Source organism: Neofelis nebulosa, chromosome 1 (genome assembly GCF_028018385.1).
Source record: "Neofelis nebulosa isolate mNeoNeb1 chromosome 1, mNeoNeb1.pri, whole genome shotgun sequence".
In the NCBI taxonomy this organism is placed as follows: domain Eukaryota; kingdom Metazoa; phylum Chordata; class Mammalia; order Carnivora; family Felidae; genus Neofelis; species Neofelis nebulosa.
Genome location: NC_080782.1, coordinates 86,320,553 through 86,345,278, shown reverse-complemented (window position 1 = coordinate 86,345,278; position 24,726 = coordinate 86,320,553). Strand labels below are relative to the sequence as shown.

At 37.6% G+C, this 24,726-nt stretch overlaps 1 long non-coding RNA gene across 4 annotated transcripts in view; it reads left to right on the top strand.

Annotated features, from left to right (window-relative positions):
* LOC131510220 (uncharacterized) overlaps nucleotides 1-24,726 on the top strand; it is an 81,260-nt gene that overhangs the window by 33,690 nt on the left and 22,844 nt on the right. Inside the window, exons 5-6 of one of the 4 annotated variants that reach the window (XR_009260945.1) lie at nucleotides 18,053-18,098; nucleotides 18,654-20,298. The exons of 1 other annotated variant lie outside the window; for it this stretch is intronic. This is a non-coding gene — a long non-coding RNA (uncharacterized LOC131510220). Of the gene's footprint in view, nucleotides 1-2,793; nucleotides 3,821-4,260; nucleotides 4,486-18,052; nucleotides 18,099-18,653; nucleotides 20,299-24,726 lie in introns of those variants that run through there. 2 more of the 4 variants (XR_009260947.1, XR_009260949.1) reach the window with 2 other exon arrangements.

Here is a 24,726-nt window from a genome sequence, read left to right as displayed (position 1 = left end):
AGTCTTGCATCGGGCTCTGTTCTGACACAGCTCAGAGCCTACCTAGAGCCTGCTTCAGATTCTGTGTCTCCCTCTCTCTCTCTGCTCCTTCCCCACTCGCTCTCTGTCTCTCAAAGATGAGTAAATGTTAAAAAAAATTTTTTTTTTAAAAATATGAACAGCTAAAGCAGGAATCTGATAGAATCCCATAAAGGAGTCTTGACCCATAGGAAATAATTAGGATGGTTGTACATATACCACAAAAACACAGCTAACCTCAGAGCTCTAAATTAACTTTTGAATGCTGTGTTGTTTGCCTAGCAAAAAGATATTTGGGAGGTTGGCGCCATCTGCTGGCCAAATACCAGCTTTTCAGATTCCCTTTTGTGACCTTGTTTTTCAAGAAATATTGTGAATAACTTTACACTTGCTCATAAATAGTATTAATTAAATAAGTAAAAATTTTTCAAGTGCAATTTAAAGAACTTGTGCACATAAAATTAAGACATACTTCTGTACAGTATAAACTAGTTACATGACAGAATTTCAGTCCTGAGTTTTTGATATTTATACTTGGTTTTGAGAGACTTACACAGTTAAAATGATCACCTTTTTCTTAATATAAAAGATTTACAAAAAATAAATCATATTTGTCTCTGTTCAATAAAATTTAAATTAATTTTTTCAGATCTAGAAAAGTTTGAGCTAGGTGTGTGTGTGTGTGTGTGTGTGTGTGTGTGTGTGTGTGTTTAATATCAGAAATTTTTTAAATACACTAAGAAAAGGGGAAGGGAGCTGGAAATAACTTTGTTAGTGTCTCCTTTGTGCTCAGCATTGTGCAAGATCTTTTAGGTAGGTGGTCTTCTTTACTTCCCACAGCCACCCTTCATATTAGGCAGTGTCAACTCAGTTTTAACTGTCCCAGGAATTAAGTCTAAGACATTAAGGACACAAATGTGAATGTTTTGGGGGAAAGGTAACTTTATTTTAACAGAGTGATTGCAATTGCTCATTTATGAAGTTATCCTAGAAAAACTGATTTAACAGATTTTTTTCGATCTTTTTCTTTTGTAGTGACTGACTTTTATCATTGTTAGAGTATGTAGGTATTTGATTTAATTTTACTTTTGGGACAATGAAAGGCAGAGTCATTTGTGTTCTTTCCTACCATACTTTTGTTCGTTACTGTGTCTTCAGTAACCAAAGGAAGCATTAAATGTTAAGTAGATGCTCACTGGGTTTTAATAGAAAGAAAGAAAAGAGAAAGAGAAAGGAGAGAGAGAGGGAAAGAGGAAGGAAGGAAGAAAAAGGCAGAAGGGAGAGGAGATAATTTGCTGCTTGGCACATATAAGGCTTTGATAAAGATACAGTAAGAAGTTTCACCTATGACATTGGGGTATTGGGGAAGTGAGGTGGTGAAGAGTTAACATTTATCAGAATTTGTTATATGCTATGTACTGTTAGGCACTTTACACCTGTAACTTTCTAGATGTTTACACCTGTAACTTGCTAAATGTTACTTTACACCTGTAACTTGCTAATGTTTTACAAGTGTAAAAAGTTTTACAAGTTACAGGTGTAACTTTCTAAAATGACCAAGTGAGGCATTTTTTATTGTTTCCATGTTTACAGATGAGAAAATTGTGCTTAGCTTGGTTAAATTGTTTATCCCATGTCACACAACTCACAAGTGGCACAGTCAAGATTTGAATCTTTATCTGCCTGATTTAAAAGACCTATGTAAATTTATTCACTCTTTCATTTAGCAAACATTCACTGAATGATGTATCATTCTTCTCGGAGAACCTCATTTCTTCTCATACCTTACAATATCACAAATAGGACAAATAACCCCCAAAGTATTTCTTCAGTCAAACCTTTCCTCTCAACTCTAGACTTGTATACCTGCATGCCTTTTTGACATTCCCACTTGGCACCCTGTACATACTTCAAACTAATATGTACAAATAAAATTCTAGATTTTAGCCCCAAATGTATCTTTTCTTGGGTATTTATTTTCTCTGAAAATTACACAACTATCAATATAGCTAATAAAATAAAAAAACTTCTTTCTTTGTTTCTTTTTCTCTTTTTCTTTCTTTCTTTCTTTCTTTTCTTTTCTTTTCTTTTCTTTTCTTTTCTTTTCTTTTCTTTTCTTTCTTTCTTTCTTCTCTCAAATCTTAGCCTCATATTTTACCTGAGGTTATAAGATCTGTTCCCTGCCTCCATCTTTATTTCTATCTTGCTTCCCATTTGCTAGTCATGCAGGCATTCTGGTAGTTTTGAGAACGGATCAAGCTCTTCCTTAAAAAAGGATTTTGTACTTGCTGTCATCTTCCTAGAATGTTTCCTCCATTGTTTCTTTCAGGTCTTAGCTTAAATGAAAAGTCCTCAGAGAAATTTGGTCTTGACAAGCCATAATTAAAAAAAAAAATAAGTACGTCCCTTGTTATTCTCTATATCATAGTACTCTGTTCATTTTCTTCCTAGTACTTGGAACAGTCTGGACTTATTTTACTGCTTTGTTTACTTGTTAAGTGTGTCTTCACATAGACTAAGTTCCATGACTCACTGAATTTCTCTTTCTAGTTCATTGCTGCAAACTTGTGAGGACCTAGCCCTGGGCTTGGTACTTAGAACAAATATGATAGATACTGGCTGAATCAACAAATAATGTTCAACAGAACCTCTTAAAGGATTCCTGTGAATTCTGAATGCTTTCTCTGGAGCCCACAATTATATCCATTTTACAAACAGGAACTATTTTGTGTCTACCAGAATTTTGTCTTCAGCCTCTTTTATTTTCTCTTACAGCTCTCCATGGAATAGAGACTACTAAATCTAACCCTTTATCCCAGACATTTCTTTTAATATTAGGCTGCAGTGTTACTGTGAGTATTCTGGGTATAATGCAGGTAACTTAAACATTTTTTTCAAAGGCAAACTGTGATTTTCTCACAAATTCTTTTCTGTATAATATATCTCAATTGATGTCAACACAGTTCACCTGGTCCACTAAATCTGCTAACAGTGTGAGTCCTCACTGACTACTATTCTGTTTCATCCTGTATCTAATCAGTGAAGTACAGCCAATGTTAGCTCAGATATGTCTCTCAATCTGATTCCTTATCATACCCTTGCTGCCTATGCTATAGCTCCTTGTCACAGTCCATCTCAGAGAACTTTCATCTGTTTGTTTGCAGGAGAAATTCTAAACTCTTTCTCACAACATGCCCTGCCATGCTTATCCTTTAGGAATTAGCTGAAATATTTTCTGTGTAAGGCTTGATGGTCACTCTCTTTTCTGAGATCCCACACTTCATTGTGGACATGTTTAATTGGCCACTGATATTGAATTGTGATCTGTCCACTAAATATTGGACTTTCATTTTTTAAATTTATTTTTTAAGTTTTTATTTAAATGCCACTTAGTTACAATACAGTGTAATATAAGTTTCAGGTGTGCAATATAGTTATCCAACACTTCCATAAGACACCTGGTGCTCCATCACAAGTGCCCTCCTCAGTTCTCATCACCTGTTTCACCCATCCCCCTCCCCTCTCTGATAACCATCAGTTCTCTATAGTTAAGAGTCTGTTCCTTGGTTTTCCACTCGCTCTCTTTTTTCCCTCCCTTTGCTCATTTGTTCTGTTTCTTAAATCCCACATATGAGTGAGATCCTGTGGTATTTGTTTTTCTCTGACTGACTGATTTCACTTAGCACGGTACTCTCCAGCTTCATCCATGTCATTGCAAATGGCAAGATTTTTGTTATTTTTTATGGCTCAGTAATATTCATACCCCACATCTTCTTTTAAATATTTGGCTCTTACAAAGCAGGATCTGACTGACTCCAGCATCAAGCAAGGTGCTTTTTGTATTATGGTGTTTAATGACTATTTAAAAAAATAAATGATGATCAGAGACGTCATATGGGTTCCCCAAGTTAAAATGCCTTGTGTGGAAGATTTGCACTTAAGTTCTCTCTTTTGCCTTGTGTAGTGTTGGCATAAAGAGACACTTTCAGGAGGAGATTTTATACCTTTCTGTGATATACAGCATTTCTTCCCTCTGTCCTATATATTAATCCCAAATTTGTGACCTAAAGAAGAATAACATGCTTCTTATGCAAACAGAGCCCAAGATTAGCCCTGCCTTCCAAGCATTTCATCCAAGTTCCTTCTATAAAATGGCATTCTGAACTTGCTTATTTAGATTATGTTATGTACACTTCATAATTAATTTAAAATTTTTTTAACGTTTATTTATTTTTGAGACAGAGAGAGACAGAGCATGAACGGGGGAGGATCAGAGAGAGGGAGACACAAAATCTGAAACAGGCTCCAGGCTCTGAGCAGTCAGCACAGAGCTCGACGCAGGGCTCGAACTCAACGGACCGCAAGATCATGACCTGAGCCGAAGTCGGCCGTCCAACCGACTGAGCCATCCAGGTGCCCCTACTTCATAATTAATTTAAATATGAAGATTAGTATAGTGCACTAAAGACTGATGAAAAACTCTCTGTCATAAGGAAATTCATATATATATGTATGTATATATATATATATATATATGTATACGTATATACGTACGTATACATATATACGTATATATGTGTATATATATACATACATATATATATATACATATATATATGTATATATATATATTTCTTTTTCAGTCATCAGATATAAGATTGTGACTTAAAAGAACAGGTTAGATGAACTATCCACTTTATTTATTTAAAAAAATTTTAATGTTTATTTATTTTTGAGAGAGAGAGAGAGGTGGGGGAGGGGCAGAGAGAGAGGGAGACACAGAATCTGAAGCAGGCTCCAGGCTCCGAGCTGTCAGCACAGAGCCCAGTGTGGGGCTCCAACTCACAAACTGCGAGAGCTGGACCTGAGCTTTATCGACTGAGCTACCCAAGCGCCCCGACCTCTCTGCTTTTAAACAAACATGAGATCATTTATGTCATGTGGATTTTCATGCATATGTTCCCTTTAACAACTCATTAGTAAGTTCATTGTAGATCAATAAACTAATATAGGAATAAACTATTTTCAAAACATTAGGGCAGTTTTTATGTTAGGTTGGTTATTAAATATTATATGATATTCTTACAAATCGAATGTTATCTCCCATGGGATTTTATTTAGGTTCAGTAAATATCTTTGTAGACTAAAACAGGAGTTGGAAACTGTGGCCAGTGGGCCAAATACAGCTTACCACCTGTTTTGTATAGCTGCAAACTAAGAATAATTTTTGAGTTTTTAAGTGGCTGAAAAAAATTAAAAGAAGAGTGACATTTTGTAACCTATGAAAATTATATGAAATTCAAATGACAGTGCTTATAACTAAAGTTTTATTGATATACAGCCATGTTTATGTATGTGTATTCTCTATGACTGCTTTTGTGGTACAACTGCACAGCTGAGCAGCTGCAAATGGTCTGCAAAGCCTGAAATACTTACCTTCTGGACATTTACAGAAAACATTTGCCTGCCCCTGGTTTAAAATACTATAGTCAAGACTGTTCATATTCCCTCAGGTTCCACCCCTGTAGTGCAAGGGCCTTGTCACTGAGGGCTTTCTCTGGGTCTGAGCACCCTTGCCTGTATTCTCAGCAGATCTAAAGTGTCCACAATCAACACTTTTGGGTATCAGTCCTCAACCATGATAATTAGTGGATAAATACTGATAGGTTAGGCATGTTCAACACCAACAGAGTTTTTTTTTTTAGGGGCTATCAAGTCTGATTGCCCACAGTGCTAACTGCCTTGATAAAACACCCCTCTCTGACTTCCCACCCCACCACAGTTTTTCCTGGGATTTCCTCTCAAATGAGCTACTTGCACGAGAATCCTTGATGCAGAGTATGTTTCTGGGCGAAATCCATACTAAGACAAATGTGAATTATTTGTGTATATCTATTATTTAGTGTGTCACCTTGATGTATAAGCTACTCAGGTGTGATGAAAAATTTACAACCAAACATTTGGGCCATTTGTTTCCCTACTTCTAAAGGAAAGACAGGTTTTATTAATTGATAGTTTTATTATGTGTGACATTTATCAGCCAAATTGATCCTGAAAGATGCAGTTTGATAATTTTCTCATATTTTTCAACATAAATGCCTATTCCAGGGGAGTTATTCTTGAAGTACTGAATTAATTTTTCATATTGTAAAATCTTCCTTTCATCCTTTGTGAATTTTTTATTTTCTTCTTTTTACTAATAAAACTTTTCTGCTATGTCTTTAGAACACTCAAATTTTATTTTGCATCAATAATAGATGGAAACAAACACAGCATAAGAGATGGCCAAGATAATTTTTTCCATATGATAATTAGCCAAAGGTACAGGATGTTTAAGAATAAATATTTCAAAACTCTGTGGAAAATGCCCATGTGTTTTCCTTATATATGTCTCATACTATTTCCCTAGTGGTTAGTAAAAATCAGTAGATAGTGTCAGACATAAACCTCTTCCATTTATCCTTTGTTCAAGATTCTATAGGCATCTATATCTTGAATAAAATTTTAATATTACTATTTAAATTACATCATATGTTTTTTCATTTTCTTAATGAACATAATACTTGATGCCCCTAAACTATTATGAAGTATGGAATAGATATTTAAGATATTTAAATCTTAAATATCTGTAAGGTATTTAAATCTTAAATATCTGTAAGGTATTTAAATCTTAAATATCTGTAAGATATTTAAGATTTTTTTTCAATATCTGAAAAAAAATGGAGGAATAAAATACTTGTTTTGGCCACATGAATTGCTTTATTGTCTAAACAAACAGACTGCCTCAAATTACTTTGAGATTCCCAGGTTTTACCTCTGTAGGTGTGTGTGTGGATGCAGTATATTGTTTAAAGATTTTGGAGACATGGTTATATGAAAAAAAGTTGAATTATTATGTTTAAAATACTACCATTTGTGGGGTGCCTGGGTGGCTCATTCAGTTGAGCATCCAACTTTGGCTCAGGTCATAATACTGTGGTTCATGAGTTTGAGACCCACATCAGGCTCTCTGCTGTCAGCACAGAGCCCGCTTCAGATCCTCTGTACTCTCCTTACACCACCCCCCCACCACTGTCTGCATCTCCTCTGCTTGCACTCCCTCTCTTTCAAAAATAAAAATAAACATTAAAAAAATACTACGATTTGTGTAAAAAAAATGCCCTAGTGTATATTTAGGATGATACACAGGACACTAGCAGTGGTGCTTTTCTTTGTGGAGAGGAATAGAGACTAGGATTAGTGATGACAGGGAGACATAGTTTCAACTCTTTTTCACTGATTTGTGTTGTTCGTGGTTTTGTTTTTGCCATGTATGTGAATAACTTAATAGGAATTTAAAAAGAAAAGAGGGGCACCTGGGTGGCTCAGTTGGTTGAGAGTCTTAACTCTTGGTTTCGGCTCAGGTCATGATCCCAGGGTTGGGAGATTGAGCCCTGCATCAAGCTCTGTGCTGGACCTGGAGCCTGCTTGAGATTCTCTCTCTGTCTCTCTCCCTCTGCTCTTCTCCCCTGCTCGCACTCTCCCTATTGAAAAAAGAAAAGAAAAGAAAAGAAAAGAAAAGAAAAGAAAAGAAAAGAAAAGAAAAGAAAAGAAAAGAAAAGAAATGGAAAGAAAGAAAGAAAGAAAGAAAGAAAGAAAGGAAGAAAGAAAGAAAAAAGAAAGAAAAAGGAGGAAAGAAGGAAAGAAAGGAAGGAGACTCTTGGCATTACAGGGACCCAGGTGTGAATACCTGTGAAGCCACTTACCATGTAATTGTATTCACATTTCTTAATCTCTCTGCTCTCATCTATCAAGTGCAGATAATAAAATTATGATACATGATTTAAAGCACATAGCATACTGCCTGGCACATAGTAAGTCTCCAATAAGTGGTTATATGACCTTACACAATTATTAATGTTTAAGATAATCTTCTTCCTTGACTCCTTCAAAGGGTAGGCTTTTTGTTTATCCACTCACTTGACACATGTTTTTTGAGCATTGGTATTGACAGGCACAATAATCGGCTGAGGAAATCATATTGCATCACTTCTGCTGTACTCTGTTGGTCAAAGCAGTCACAAGATTTAAAGGGAGGGGATGTGGATTCCACCTGTCATGGGAGCAGTAGCAAAAAATATCAGTCATCTTCAGTCTACCACAGGCTGCCTTCTGGTTGCAGATTATTTATATCCCTCTCACATGCAAAATATTCCAAGGTCCTACAAAATGTTATTCTGCTACAGCATCAGTTCAAAATTAAAGAGCTCTTCATCTGAATCAGATCCAGATGTGGCTGAGGCTCCTCATACATGGTTGAGGTTGTTTGGGTACAGCTCCTTGAGTTCAGATCCAGTTTCTCTGAAGACTTGTGCATTAAAAAGAGCAGTTATCTGTCCCTCTTTGCCATGCCAGCCCTTCCTGTTGCCACCCTTACATGCACCCTGGTAGAACAGAGAGATAAGGTCACCAAAGTAGACATTCCCATTCAAAAGGACAACAGAAAGCCTATAGCACTTAGTGATCAATAGTGGTCAACGTACATAGAAAAAAGGCTCCCAAAGATGTCCATATCTTAATTCCCAGAACCTGTGAGTATTGTTACCTTACATGACAAAAGGAATGTTTGCAGATATGTTAAAGTTAAGGAGTTGAGATGGGAAGATTATTCTGGATTGTCCAGGTAGGCCAATCTAGTAACCTGAATCCTTAAAAGTGGAAGAGGAAGACAGAAAAGTGAGCCAGCCAGAGGCTGCTGCTGGCTTTGAAGATGGAGAATGAGGCTATTAGCCAAGGAATGTGATGACCTCTAGAAGCTGGATTAGGCCTTCCATTTACAGCCAGCACGAAAATAGGGAGCTCATTCCTGTAATCTTAGGGTACTGAATTTTGCCAGTAACCAGAACTAGAAGGAAACAGAGCCCTGCTGAAAGCTTGGTTTTATTTTGGTAAAGCTCATACTGGGTTTCTGATCCAGAGAACTGTAAGATCATAAATTTGTGTTTATCCACTAAATGTGTGCTAACTTTTGGAGCGCCTGGGTGGCTCAGTCGGTTAAGTGTCTGACTTTGGCTCAGGTCATGATCTCCTGGCTTTTGAGTTCGAGCCCATGTTGGGTTCTGTGCTGACGGCTCAGAGCCTGGAGCCTGCTTCGGATTCTGTGTCTCCTTCTCTCTCTCTCTGCCCCTCCTCTGCTTATGCTCTATCTTTCTTTGTCTCTCAAAAATAAATAAACATTAAAAAAAAATGTGTGCTAACTTTTTACAGTAGTGATAGGAAACACGTACTCTGACCAGTAACAATTCTGAAATCCATCTGGGCACCAGATCTTCCCTCTGTGTCATTCCTCCTCATCCATGGCCCGTGTGGCGGTGGCCAGAGAAGCCCTCTCCCAACCGTCTGTAGAACAGTGGTAGCACTATGGGCTCTTCTCCCTCATCCCCTTTAGTCTAAGTTGGGGGTGCTTTTGTTAGTACAATTTTTCTAAAAGTTTTGTGGGCTTTCTATAAATCTTGCTGTGGTTTATTCAATTAAATAAAAGCCACATCCACATATCTCTGTAAGAGGTCCCTTTCTGGCCTGCCTGCCTGTCAGGGTATGTGAGACAAAGCCCATGTTCATCATAGAAGCCTGCTTGTCTAGTGGAGAGGGTCAGTTTTTCTGAAGTCTTATCAAAAAGTCTTAGAGCCACATTGAAATAATCTTTATCCTTCTTATTCCTGCTTTGAGGACCTCTTGCCATCTGGAGAGGCTGGGTACCAAATCACTTTGGTACTTTGTATAGCTTTTCCCTCTGAATGAAATCATAGCAAATATTCTTAAATGTGTTGTCTGTTCTTGCCTGCCAGCTGATTATAACATAGTATAAAGCAATTGTTCTTTTTTTTAAAGTTTATTTATTTATTTTGAGGGAGGGGTAGAGGTGGGGGGAGAGGGAGAGAGAATCGCAAGCAGGCTCTGTGCTGTCAGCGCAGCAGAACAGGTCGTGGGGATTGATCCCACTAAACATGAGATTGTGACCTGAACCAAAATCAAGAGTCGGAGGTTTAACTGAGTGAACCACTCAGATGTCCCTATAAAGCAATTGTTTGTAATTCTTAATACATACCAGAATCACTTGGGACTTTACAAATACTGGTACCTGGGTCTTATATGCAGAAATTTCTAATTAATTTGTCTGGGGTGTGGTCTGGACAGTAGTTGTTTTAAAAACTCCCCAGGTGATTCTAATATGCATCCATGATTGAAAACAGCTGTCTTTAACATTTTACGATTGTTTTTAATTAAAGCAAGCTTTAAAACATATTTATTTTGTCTTGAACTTCTAAACTTTCTTTTCTCTGGGAATTTCCTAAAGGACCAAATGAGTGATAAAGAAGTATTGTTAGATTTCCATTTTATTAAATTATTAAATTCAGAGTAAAAAACCCATATAGCGTTTTAATTTTATAAAGTCATTGTGACAAAAATCAAAAATTTCGTAGCTATCCTACGAATAGGGTGAATAGATGCTTTCAATTAAGTCTATGGAAATATTGTTTTTATTTTGTGGTTTTTATTTTTTTTTTTATTTTTTTTTATTTTTTTTAAATTTTTTTTTTCAACGTTTTTAATTTATTTTTGGGACAGAGAGAGACAGAGCATGAACGGGGGAGGGGCAGAGAGAGAGGGAGACACAGAATCGGAAACAGGCTCCAGGCTCCGAGCCATCAGCCCAGAGCCTGACGCGGGGCTCGAACTCACGGACCGCGAGATTGTGACCTGGCTGAAGTCGGACGCTTAACCGACTGCGCCACCCAGGCGCCCCTATTTTGTGGTTTTTAAATCGGGCTTCTATATTAGGCACTCTGGGATGATTATCAATTCTTTAGTAAACTGTTTAGTTTATGGTAGAACATTACATTTTATAAGAATGAAATAATGTGAATAGGACTTCCCCTTACTGCCTGCAAATTAATGAATCCATAGTTGTCTACATGACTATGTGTAGCTTTAAATGTGGAATATTTTGGTTCATTACGTGCACTCTTTGTGACCAATGTCTTTTAAAAACTGATTTTGGTTTGCGTTAGAAAGAATGCTTTTCTTGTTCAGCAGCTGGGTATGAATTTAATTATTGGAAATAAATATGATCTAATGTTTCATTGAGTTTTCTGAATAACAGGATAATTTGGTCAGCATTACTATCTAAAAAGGGCTGGAAGGAAGCCAAATCACACAAGAAGCAAGTGCTCTGGTGAGGAAATTATTAGCAAATTCATGTTCTTTACTCCATTTAATGTACAATTAAAAGTGGGTGTAGATTTGCCTGATACTCTCAATGCTTCTGTATCTCATAACTTGGTTACAGAGAAATTTTATGATGCAAAAATTGATGTGTGTTCTGTGTTTTGCCGTGTGAGCTCATAAACAAACACAGTGTATTACTTGTATAAGAAGTGTAAAACTGCTTCTGACAGTGGCAGCTGGATTTGAAGGTGCGAGACCGGGCAGCGTGTTGCGGTGTGAATGTGTTCTTGGCACTGAAGGTATGTAGGCTGTGGTGAGAAACAATGTTTGAAAGGTATAGAACCAGAAACTAATCATATAGGAAAAAGGCAGAGGCTTTGTTGGATTAGAAAAAGGTCAGGCATTGTGAAATTAAAAGAAACTTTTAGAATCCAGCAGTGATTAAAAAAAAACAACAACAAAACAACAACCCTGGAATCTATCCGCTGTGCTAGAAGATTATTATTTTGTATTCTTTTTATAGAAAATATGACTTAATTGTTGTCATTTGAAGAAGTGGTCAAGGAGTATGCAGATTAAAAATGTGGAAAAACAATATTGAAAGTCTGTCATATTTGTCAGCTTTTAAAAATGAATACATCATTATTTCTTTTCTCATTCTAAACCAATACTTCTGTGTCATTTGAAAAAAAAAAATATGTAACGCTACAGACCATACAAATATGAGTCTGCCCCTATCATTCTCACTGAGGCAGTTTACTGTAGTGTGCAGACTTTTCCTTACCTCCTTCCAGATCATAACTTCCTTACACTATCTTATTTCTTCACTCTTGTCTTTAAATCTGTGGTTCTACTGATGACTGGTTCACGTCAGGGCTAAATGTCTGTCTATACTGCTTACTGTTTGGGTTTTTCTTCCCTAGTACATGATTGCCTACCATGTTAATGGCAATTCATGTGCTACCTTTCCACTGCAGCTGTGTATACTTTCACAGCATTGATCTGGAGAGACCAGGCCTTAAACTTCTCCTGGGGTAATTAGTGTGGGAATTTGGGGACATTGTTAACTGTTACATAAAGGAAAAAGCACCACAGAGGCTTTTAGGACCTCATAAGTCATAGCCATTTTCTCTTCCTGTGTTTGTCTCTACTTGGAAGCTAAGTTGAGTTGAAATGGACTGATCCAGAATATTGAAATGAAAACATTCAGAAGCCAAAGGGGGTGGCGTGGGAGGGGGAAGAGGTGATGAGAGGGGAGAGAGGGAGAAAAGAGGCGGGAGGGAGAGGAAAGGAGAGAGTTTGATTTGTAGATTTGCAGTTGGGCAAATAACTGTTAGCTCAGTAGCTAGTAATGGGGACACCTGCAAACTTCCTTAGGTGTAGGATATGATAATAAGGCTTTCCTGCTGATTCCATTAGTTAACCGACCTCAGGAGGTGATTTACTTCCCTGGAATGTAAAAAGGTCATTCCTAATACTTACTAATCAAGGTAGCAAGCTGGCAGTGTGCATGATACCAGTTTCATGAATGATCAAATCGGTTTAAGTTGTGGCTTATGCAGCTTTTGAAAAGTATTGTAGTAGTTCTTTGGGTACGGAAAAGCAGAGACCTCAAATAAAAATCTCCCAGGTATTTAAAAAAAGCCAGCTAATGAAATTTAATTTCTAATATTGAAGGAGGATGGAAAAGTAAATGAAAGCTATATTGATGTTTTAAAATTTAAGCAGAAAAGGGTTATGTTAATTCAGAGATTTAATTGTATTATCTGGATCTAGGCAATTTAAAAATTGTAAATGATAGGGGATTGGGAGAGTATTTTTTTTATAAACTTTATGCCAACAAAGTGCAAGTGATATAAGTAATAAGTGCAGAATAAGTAGTTTCCACTGTGGTAAATCACTGTTTTGGCAAATATAACTTTTTTGCGTATTACTTGTGTAGGGATATCAGGAAACAGTACTATTGAAAATGATCTTAAAATTGTATTATCAAGTCATGATGTTAAGTAATGATTGGTAATGAAGTGGATTCTCTGTAGAAACCATTGGGTTTTGTGTGAGAGTTCAGTAGGGCAAAGTTATCATTGCAAAACTCTGGAGCTCATTTACTCACCAGCTTGTGATTAGCTGTGTCATAGTGTGCTACAGGTACCTGGTTGTTGAGAAAATTGTATACTTCTGCAGTTCAATGCAGAATTCCATGTTGTTGTTTTTTTTGCCCCTAATATTCTTAGTAAGTTCTGTTTGATGTGTTGCAAAAGTCTGTTTGTGTGTTAGCATCTGTTCTTTGACTTTCTCACCCGTGAAATGGCATCGTCACATTGGATGGGTGTGATGAAGCGTTCTATTTCGCAATATATTTTAAGCATTTTTCCTTAAGGAGCCCAAGAATATACAATTATCCCATTTATTAAGAGATTATCATGCGAGAGACTCCATTGTACAAAATAATATGTGTATCACCAAGGTGTTTTTGGCTTTAAGGAACTAAGACTGTGTCTAGTGAGCTTAGGCCAAAAATGGAAATGAATTGAGTCAGAAACAGAGAAAAAATTAAAAATGTAAGGCCTTAGGAAGGTCAACAACCAGGGTGGCTCCAGGGATCTCTATGGTAAAAACTCATGGAAAGTCTGTTTAGGGTACTAGAGTTGACAGAGTCCTTCCACCTTGTGTGACTCTACTCAGGTTTTACATCCTAAGAGAGAAAGGCTGATTGAAATTGTGGGCTGGAAGTCTTCCCTGGGCCAGTTGCGGTGGGGAGGAATTTTAACATAGCATAGTCTTGATCATGTGCTTGTTGTAGTAGACCTCTCAGGACTCCATGGAATAGAAACCCTTAGAAAGAACAGGGTACTGTTACCAAAACAGATATCCATTACACTAGCAGGACTTGAGTAAATCTCAGAAGAATCAGGTAGTAGAATAAAATAACTAACCTACTGTATTAGTTTACTAAAGCTGCCATAATAAACTATGTAGACTGGGTGTTTAAAGAACAGGAATTTATTTTCACAATTCTAGAGGCTGGAAGTCCAAGTAAGGCCTTTCTCCTTGGCTTAAAGATGGTTGTTGTTGAGGTGCCTGGGTGGCTCAGTCGGTTGAGCGTCCAACTGGCTCAGGTCATGATCTTGCAGTTTGTGGGTTTGACCCCCATGTGGGGCTCTGTGCTGTCAGCTCAGAGCCTGGAGCCTGCTTCAGATTCTGTGTCTCCCTCTCTCTCTGCCCCTCCCCTGCTCATACTCTGTCTCTCTGTCTGTCTCTCAAAAAATAAATAAACATTAAAAAAAAAAAGATGGTTGTTGTCCTCCAGTGTCTTCACAAGGTATTGCTTCGATGTGTGTGTCCTTATCTCTTCTTTTTATAAGGACAATAGTCATATTGGATTAGGGCCCACCCACATGACCTCATTTTTACCTTAATAACCACTTTAGACCCTAGCTTCAAATAGAGTCATGTTCTGAGATCCTGGGCATTAGGACTTCAACATATGAAGGGGTGGGGGGGATATAGTTCAGGTCATTATACCTACCTAGTAAGTTACAGGTTAAATGACAGTGTATTTAACTGGCCAGCATTGTCTTCAATCAATGGTATCTAAAATGTTGTTACCTAGTTTACAACATTTGTGTTGATGCCAAGGATTCAGGTATCATTTTGTGTGAATTATATTAATATATATGTGTACATATGTGTGCTTTGTGTCTAGGTATATATAGAATATATATACATATATGTACATATAGAATATATATACATATATACATATATATGTATATATATACATATACATATATACATATACACACATACATATGTGTGTGTGTGTGTATATATATATATATTTGGTATGTAGCATTAGGTACAAATACCCCCTGAGTAGAGAAGACACACATCATTTCCTGTTTTGGCAAACTATGGCCTCTCTTGTTCTTAGAGAATTCATAATCCTTCATCCACCACTCAAAATAGCTATTGTTTGACACTCTGGTTCTAGGAAAGGCCCACACAGAGGTGACAGCAAGTAAAGCAAACCAAGGGTAAAACCTAAAATAGGAATTATTTTGTAACATATCTTTACTGGCTTTTCTTACAAATTTCTATAGTTCTTATGGTTTTTCAGGGGGTGGGTAGGTGGAGAGATTGTGTTTTAGATAAGGCCATACATTTGCTTAAGGAAATCCTTTGTGTACAAGATTTGTTGTTTCTTAGATTTCTGACATTCAATAGCAAGTTATTTTTCTGTGTATTAAAAACTAGTAAACCTTATCTTTTAAAACCCTTACACATAAGATATGGATATCTGCTCATTGTAAAAATGTAACAATATACGGAACTATACAGAGGAAAAAGCCAACATCTCTCTTCACATTTTCCCTCTCTTTCTCCATCCCATTCTCCTCTTGAATGGCAGGCATGGTTAGAGTTTGGTTTGCATCCTTTCTGACTTTTTACAAAATTCTTCTCATAGTCATATAAGGACATGCAAAGAGTTTGGGGATATTTTAACTTTGACAGAAACAGAATTATAGATATTGTTCTAAAGCTTTCCTTTCTTCATCTAAAAAATGTTGCTATTTTGGGTGGAATTTTAATACTAAACCCCACCACTGATCCACCTTCTCTCTAGGATTTTTTTTTCTGAGTTGGAGATGATGATGATGATGATGATGACGACGACGACGACGATTACCTAAGCCCACTATAATTAACATACAACGTTATATTAGTTCCAGGTGTGGTCTCAAGGACTCTTGACTAAGAAACAATACCTCAATCGGGGAGGGGAGGAAGAGGGGAGCAAATTACAGTTAATGACTTCTAAAACAGGATAGCTGGGCAAGTGCCCCTATCTTTAGAAGGAAGTTTGCCTTATGTAGTGACAGTGATCTGTGAGGGAGAGACCAAGAAGTCTAAGCAGGGCTTTTTGCTCCCTGCTTCCTGTCTCAGTCCTGTTACCTAGCTGGTCCATGGATACGCATGGCTGGCCTGTGCCTGAGCCAGGCTCTGCTCTGTGAACTGACAGCATAGGAGCAGGAAGCGATAGAAAGCCAGTGGAAGTCTTCTAGCTTTTTAAGAGTAGTAGCCCTGCCACCAGTAAAATTTGATCCAGGAATGAGGCTGATGACACTAACAATTCGTCCTCTCCTAAGACACAGAAGAGTGGCTGGGAAGCAGGTGGAGAGGTGGCTTGGGAGCATGGCAGAGGAGTGTGCCCTGTCCCGTGGGCTGCCATGGAAATATGAGCAGAATGATAGTGATTTCTTCTCCAGCAAACAAAGCTTGGAGATCTTACCATTTCAGCACACAGAGACTAAAATCATTTTAAAGGTGCCATTTTTTCCCCTAATAAATTTACGTAGGATTTTAGAGTTTTAAAAACTTTCATCATCTTTCCCTTGTTTCAGCATCACAACAATTTTGTGTAGTATCAAACAATTTTTGTTTGGTAGAGATGAGAGTAAAGCCTTAAGGGGTGTCAGGGTGTTTGTGAATTCAAGATCTCTGGTCACCTGGTTCCCTCTCCACTAGAACATACTGCTTCCCGTTAAATGCTGGTTTATGTTTAAATTGGACAGGAAAAACTTAGGTACCACTTAAGTTATTTGTTAATAAGAACTGCTTTTCTGAAAGTCCTAATTTTACCTCTCTGTTATAAATCTGATTCAACAAGTGTTTATTGAAAACTATCATTGACCTATTTCTTTTGTATTAGTTTTTATTTTGGATTCCCAGCATCTGAACCCATCCCTCTGTTCAGGATGATTTTCTACCTTATTAATGTGGTTGGGGGAGGCATTTGCCTGTAATTATAGAACTGAAACTGACACTCGTGTATCCATCCTCCCTTGCAGCTAAGATATGTCTGTGTGATCTAGGCTTGGCTAATTTTTTTGCACCCACCTTGACTTTCAGTCAGCAGCTAGTGGCCCAAGAAGTAAGGGCAGAAAATCCTCTCAGCTGGCCGGTGGTTGCCATGGAAGTTTTAGTATCCAGTCTTCAAGGGCAGTTAGGGACGCAGGGGCAGTGAGACCCAGTGGAGCTTAGCACATTCCCTGCTCTACTTGATAGTGGTGCTGTGTCCTCTGGTGTCCAGCATCTAGCAGTGGTGGTACCTTGTCCCCATGGAACTACTTTGGGCTGTGATTCTCAGTGTGGACTTGCTTTTTAATAATTTTTGCTCAGTCTCTAGGTCTGGTTCTCTAATATTGCAGTGATAAAAATATGAGCTGTCAAGTAACTTCATTTTTTAAATTCATATGCAACAAATTCACTCTTCATGGTAGACATTTCTCTCGATTCTGACGTGTGAAGTATGGACTCACCACCACAGTCATGCTATCGAACAGTTCCATCATGCCTCAGATTCCTCATACCACTTCTTTGTAGTTACTCTTCATCTACCCCAAGCCCTAATCTGTCTTCTATTTCTATGGTTTTGTCTTTTCCAGGATCATAGACTATTATCCAATAACCTTTTGACAGTATTTAATTATTATATTAATAACCCTTAAAATAAATACTAATGTATTTTATTTTCTGCTTATACAGTAATGGCTTAAATTTATTGGGTATTTAATATTTGCTTTGTTCTCTTCTTACTGAGCATTTTATCTGAATAAACTCATTCAGTCCTCACTACAGTTCTAATAGGTAGATTCTCTTATTATCCCCATTTTACATATGAAAAAGCTGAAGCACACAGAGGTTGAGGAACGAGTCCAAGGCCATAGAGTAATAAATGGCAGAGTCAGGATTCAAACTCAGGGAGCTTGGTGCTAGACATAAGTTTTTAACCTCTATCTATACCATCTTGTAAATCTTTCAGAATTGGTTTCCGATGTTTGCAACTATGACCTTAAATGACAGAACTGGTGAGTAGAAGGCTCAAACTATACACTCTCATGGATGTTACCATTGGGTTGTAGAGACACACATTACTGAAATAATCCCATCAATGAATCATAATTACAAATGTAGGTAAGTCAAGGAAAGAATCATATTGTTTAGCGTCCATCACAAACAAATCTGGTCTAGACTTGGGGATCATGGAAGGGTTCTCTGAGAAAGTGATACTTTAATAGATTTGAGTGAGTTACTAGATCAAGACTGTGTGGGAGCCTGTGGAGCATGTAATTGGAGCCTTCTAGAGGAAGCCTCAGGTACCAAGGTCCTGAAGCAGAGGGCAAGATGGCTGTTCTGACTGGAGCATGGAGGGTGAGGGGATCCCCAATGCTAGCCAAGGTAGGTGATATTAGAAGTAAGCAGGTGGTCAAACCATGTAGGGCCTTATAGGCCACGTCAAATACTGGTGAGGCTTTGTCTCCCTCTAGTTCTAGATAATACTGAAGAGCCTTTACTCACCCATGCAACAAGAATATAAAACAGAGGACAATGTGCATAAAGGACTATGCTTTGTTTTCTCATAGAGTAGGACTCAGGGTACGCCCAGCATCCCTTGCATGTTGCCTGGAAGGTATTCCTGGACCACTTGCCTTACCTCAAGAGGTTTCTTGGAATAAATTGGAATTCACGGATGCGTATTGGAGCACCGTGAGGCTGGCTTCCGGTTATTGTTAGGACTGACATGGCTACAGAATTTCTCCAAACCTCACATCTGCAAACTGCAGGGTGTGCAATACCTTGTACTTGGTGTCCTTAAGTGATTGGTAGTATCTCAATAAGCACAAGAGAGTTAGCAAATAGGCCCAATCATCTCTTCTCTCTGCAGGCTTCACAGACCCAGACTCTAATGAACCATGGCAGCGTCAGAGTGCAGCAGCATTTTACAGATAAGGGCACCTGACACAAAAAGACCAGGTAACTTGGTCAGAGTTGCAAAAATCATTCGAAGAGCCACAACTAATTGTCATGTTTTCTGACCTCCAAACCACTTGACATGTTTTGACACATATATTTTCAAAACAGATTGACAAAAATCATTGTTTAAATGGCTTAATTTGATAATGCTGGCTGATGCATTGTTATTTGATAGAAAGTAGATTTAGCTATCCAAGAAACACACAGTTGACTTTCTTCCAGATGCTGCAAGTACATTTTTAGTAAACTAATTTAAAAATCAGTAACAGAAGGCCTATGATGAACATTTTTTTGCTTTTTTTTTGTCATTTTACATTTGACTAACCTTTTATAACACCCAGATGTATGGGCATAATAAGTTGGTGCTGAGAGGAAAACTTTATGAACTTCTGAGGACCATAAAGCAGTTAGAAAATAAGTTAATATTCTGAAGTGCATTAATTAATACTTTTGACTACCCTGACCAGTTAAGATCCTCAGAGACATATACCCCAATTTTGAATCCAATTAAAATGATCTCCATTACTAAATTAACCCATGTACATTCAGATCTTGATATAAAATGACATAGTCTCAAGACACCAATTAATTAATCAAACATGCAAAAATATGTCAAGAAAATTATTAATCCTTCTATTCTGATGTCAGATCTCAAAGGTCTTCAAACTTCTTATATATTAGAAGTATTATATACTATGTCAATTCTTCTTCACTTTATTTAAAAGATGACACTGAAAAAACATTTCACCATATGTTTGTTTTAGATGCAGTGAAAAAATGTTCTTTTCAAAACATATGGTGATGTAATTAGGTGTCTCTGAACACAGCAAGGTTGGAAAGAGAAATGTATGAACGAAATTGAAACCATTTGCTGCTCTGGTGTCACCCCCCACCTTCCCCACCAACATTAGTATCTTCTCCGAGTTATCATTGTTGTAATAAAGAAAAATTTTAAGCACTTGAAGATGAGGAATGTCTGCTGTCACCTACCATGGTTATAGCAGATAGAATTCCAGGACTGCCTCTTCTTCCCTCTCACTGTGCAAAGCTATGTGACTCATGCTGTCAGTACCTCTTGCTGAGGAGTTTTGGCATTAATCCAGCATCATTGACATTTGTGTAATGTTTTGCAGCCGGGAGTCTGCTTTTATCTATGGCTTAGCTACCTTTATGCAGCCTCATGGGATTTATTTCTACTAATGGGGAGAGGCCTTGTGTTTCTTTTTCTTCAATAAAAATGTTTGTTTAAAAATATTTCTTCCTTTTCTGAGGTACTCAATGTCTGAAGAAAGAAAAAAAAAGTTTGAAATTGGGCTCTATATGATATAATGATAAGGACATTGGTTATTTGTTATGAAAAATTTAAATAAAAAAATTCATGTAACAATCTGGGTAACAAAACATCATGGTTTCAGATGGTTTTGGGTGTGAACTGTTTTTTCTTTTCATGTGTACTGTTTTTTCTTTATTTTTCCATCTCATTAGAATGTACACATGTTTACCAGGGTCTTGAGCAGTAGCATTTGTCACATTTGAAATAAGTTCATGAGTATATTTGAATACTTAACCTTTCATTTTAGGACATCAGTGCCCTATACTTCACTGATAACCAGAGTCTGGATTTTTTTCTTAATTTTCTTTTTTTATTCTTTAATGTGCCTGACTGGAATGAATAATATGTGTTTATCTTAGGCATATGTTGTTTTCAGCCAAATTCATTGCTAACTGATATGGTAAGTTTCACTAATTTTAAGTCCTATTTTTATATCATTTATAGTGAGTTTTGGTTAACAAGTAAAACTGTCAGCAAACAAATGTGGATTGTGCAGCAATATACATAGGGTATAGATGTTATTGAGAATGATGACTCATGATTGTTCAATGAATTATTTGCCTTGCTTCTTTGGTGATACTTTCTGTTGGTGAATATTGAGGAAATGAATCATTTTGTCTAGCTCTCTCAGCACAGTGACTTCCTAATAAACTTGTTTTTGTTTTTACCTTGCATCAGGAGAACAGTACCTCCTGAGGTGAAATTCCATAATGAGCCAAATCTTCTTCCTTAGTGGTTTGCAAACTTTAGCAGATACCGTAATCACCTGGAGGCTTGTTAAAATACAGATGGCTGGGCCTCGTCCCCAGAGTTTTTGGTTCAGTAGGTCCAGAATGGGGCTGCATCATTTGCACATCAAATGAGCTCCCTGGTGATGATAATGTTTTGGCCTGGGAACCACATTTTGAGAACCACTCCTACGGAGCAACTGGAGTGCATGTCCTTTGGTCAATCATCTCTGTGTCCCACTGGAGACAGTGCAGTGTTCTACTGTTTGTTGAGACAGGGTCCAATCAGCTCCAGGTCGTTTCAATTCTATTTTGCCACATAGTTTGGCCACTTACCTTAGTTAACTTGTTCCCTTAACACTGAACTTTTCTTTTAGACCCTCCCACTGCCAACTGGGTCATTAGAGGTCTTTATTCTCTCCATGTGGCATGGTTGGTAAAAAAACAAAAAACAAAAAAACAAAAACATAGCTCCCTTTTCTTTAATATGCCGGAAGACAGGCACCCCGGTCCTTTTCTCTTTATGAGTTTTCAAGTAATCATTTTGGAAAAAAGAGTTCAATGAGATAAATAAACTGGACAATTTTCCAAAGTTTGCAAATTCTCCCAGCAGTAATCTCTGGTATATAGCTCCAAACTTCCTTTAAAGTGGTCGCTGGAAGCCTCAGTGAGACTTTTTCTTGGGTTTTGTTCCGAAGGATGGGTCTCAGCAAAGGTAAAATACCCTTCTGATCTAGCCATCTGATGCCTTTCCTTCATGAGACCTCTTCAAGGAGGAGAAATAGTACCTCCTTGATTTAAGTAAAAAATGTAAATATGTATCTTTGATGACATCTTTGTCTGGGCCTTACTTGAAAATTAGTATCCATTTAATATTATGTCTCTGAAGGGTAATCAGTTATTTTGTTCTTTGAAATAATGTAATGAGTGGTAAATATGACTTTAGAGCTAGTCAGATTTGGATTGAGTCTTGGTTTTGTATTTTATTAGCTGTGTGACCTTCCATATATCACATAAACTGGCCGAGCCTTCATTTCTTCACTTGTAAATTGGGAATGATAGTAGCTACCTTGCATAGGTATTTACTTGAGACATAAAACTATAACTTTCTTCTAAATAGACAATCTGACAGTCTCAGATTTGGATGAGATCTCAGATGAACCTTCTCTCTGTTACTGCTTCAGCTATTATTTATTGAGTACTTGCTATATGGTGGCCACTGTGCACTCTTTAATCTACAGCATGTTGACCCTCTGACTAAACACCTATGGGGCAGACTACTCACTACTGTAGACCAGTCTCCAGTACCTTTTCAGATTACTTTTTTTTTTAACTTTGAGAGAGAGAGAGAGAGAGAGAGAGAGAGAGAGAGAGAGAGAGAGGGGCAGAGAGAAAAGGAGAGAGAAAGAGAATCCCAAGCAGACTCTACACTATCAGCGCAAACCTGATGTGGGGCTTGAACTCATGAACCATGAGATCATCACCTGAGCCAAAGTCAAGAGTCAGATGCTTAACTGACTGGCCACCCAGGCACCCCTCAGATTACTTTAATGGTTAGAAATTTGTTTCATAATTAGTAAAATCTACATCTCTATTAACCTCCACCACTGAACCATTATGTATTAATCTAGAAAGCAACACAAAGCTTATGTTGTCAGTATGTGGCAGTTATTATGAGGTAATTTCCTTTAGAAGTTTGAAATAAAATTTATCCTTTAAGAGTTAAAATTTAAGAACAACACAAAAGAGGATATTTCAGATATGTACATAGCCACCTTAAAAGTGTGATTGGTTCCAGGCCTACAAACTGGACTCTATCCAAGAGGTTGCAAACTCAACAGCTCCAGAGAGCTAGACAGTTAAAAACATACAGACAAAAAAAACATCTCAAGTCCTATAGAAGGTGTAAATTTTGTAGCACCATCAATTGAAGTTATTATTTAGCTGGGTGTTGGGTCTAAGTCGCATTGATAGCAGGAGTATACTCTCCTCAGGTAAACTAGATTACATTGCCTATGTAAGAAAATCAGTCCTTGATGATGTTATGGGTTGAATTGTGTCCCCACAAAGATGTTCAAGTCTTTACCCCAAGTATCCGTGAATGTGACTTGATTTGGAAGTAGAGTCTTTGCAGATGTGATCAAGTTAAGATGGATTACATTGGGCCCTAATCAAATGACCGATGACCTTATAAGAAGTTGGAAATTAGGGCACAGACACAGAACAATGCCATGTGATTATAGAAGCAGAAATCGGAGTGATTTCTAGGAAGACGTAAGAAAGGATCCTTCCCCAGAACTTTTGGAGAGAGCATGGCTATGCTGCTGCCTTAATTTCTTTTAGCCTCCAGAACTGAGACAATAAATTTCTGTTGTTTTAAGTCATCTAAGTTTGTGGTAATTTGTCATGGAAACCCTAGGGAACTGATATGCTTGGTGTTGGAGGTGGTGTGTATGCCTTTAGATAATTCAGGAGGAAATGTATTGCAACTATTATGTATAGAAAGATTGATATGGAATCATGGCATCTGCTTTCTTCCTTGTGCTGATGGGGTCAAAGTCCACTGCTCTTTTCAGAGAAGGCAGAAACTGGAGCAGAGAAAAATGAGCATTAAAATCAGGTGGAAACTGGAGGTATCAGAGTTCATGGGGCACAGGAAAGGACAGTAGTGTGGGACTTTTCATATTTGGGGATAGATAGAAATTCTTCAGGAGGGTATTTGAGACCCTGGACCAGAGCGGAGTCCCAAGTTGAGGCTGAGGGTTGATGAGAAAGTATATGATTCAGAGTTAGAAAGCAAGATAATATCCAATTGGGACACGTCCCTAAAAGCTTGTCTTCATTCCCCTCCCTTAATGTTGTAAGTATACTTTTTTGTTGGATAGAGTATGTCTACTTAGTAAATTTTGAATGCATTTTAGAAAATGTTCTCATTAGTCAATTGCTCAGACCCTCTGTAGAGTTCTATGTGAACTACCAAAAATGGTACCTTTTCCTCAAAACACATGATTTCCATCTGGTCAGATAAATTTCATAATAAATATGCAAATATATTAAATTCACATGAGAGTCAATGTTGTCAGGTTATATGTGGTCACTCTATACGGTGCAATCCATACAATGTGTATAACTGCATTGTGGTCTTACCTGGCATGTTCGGATTACAAGAATATCCAGAAAAGAAAGAGGTTGGTCAGCTTACCTGGCAAACAGAAGAGAGTCACTGAAAAAAACATTAACATTGTTCATCCAGTCCTTGTTCTGGGGAGTCAGATTTGAGGGTTTATCTGTCCATACTGTGCCATGGTCACATCACAAATTGCTGTGGCATTGGTTAGCATTTGATTCATACTATAGCTTTTTTATATTGATTACATGCTCACCTGCTAATTGTAATTTGACTTCTATGACTTGGGCTCACTGGGCAGACGGAGTGGCTGGTTTCCTGTGATTGTGGTCTTTTACTAACTGCCTTAAGTTTGCCGTTGGGTACCAATGTTTTGTTACTCTCTTGTTGAAGGGTGGAACTACTCTCTGTCTTTTGACCTGTAGGATTTTGGGGTTGTTGGCAGCATTCATTTCCATGCTGGCTGTTGGACAAGCACTGCTCTCACTTCCTTG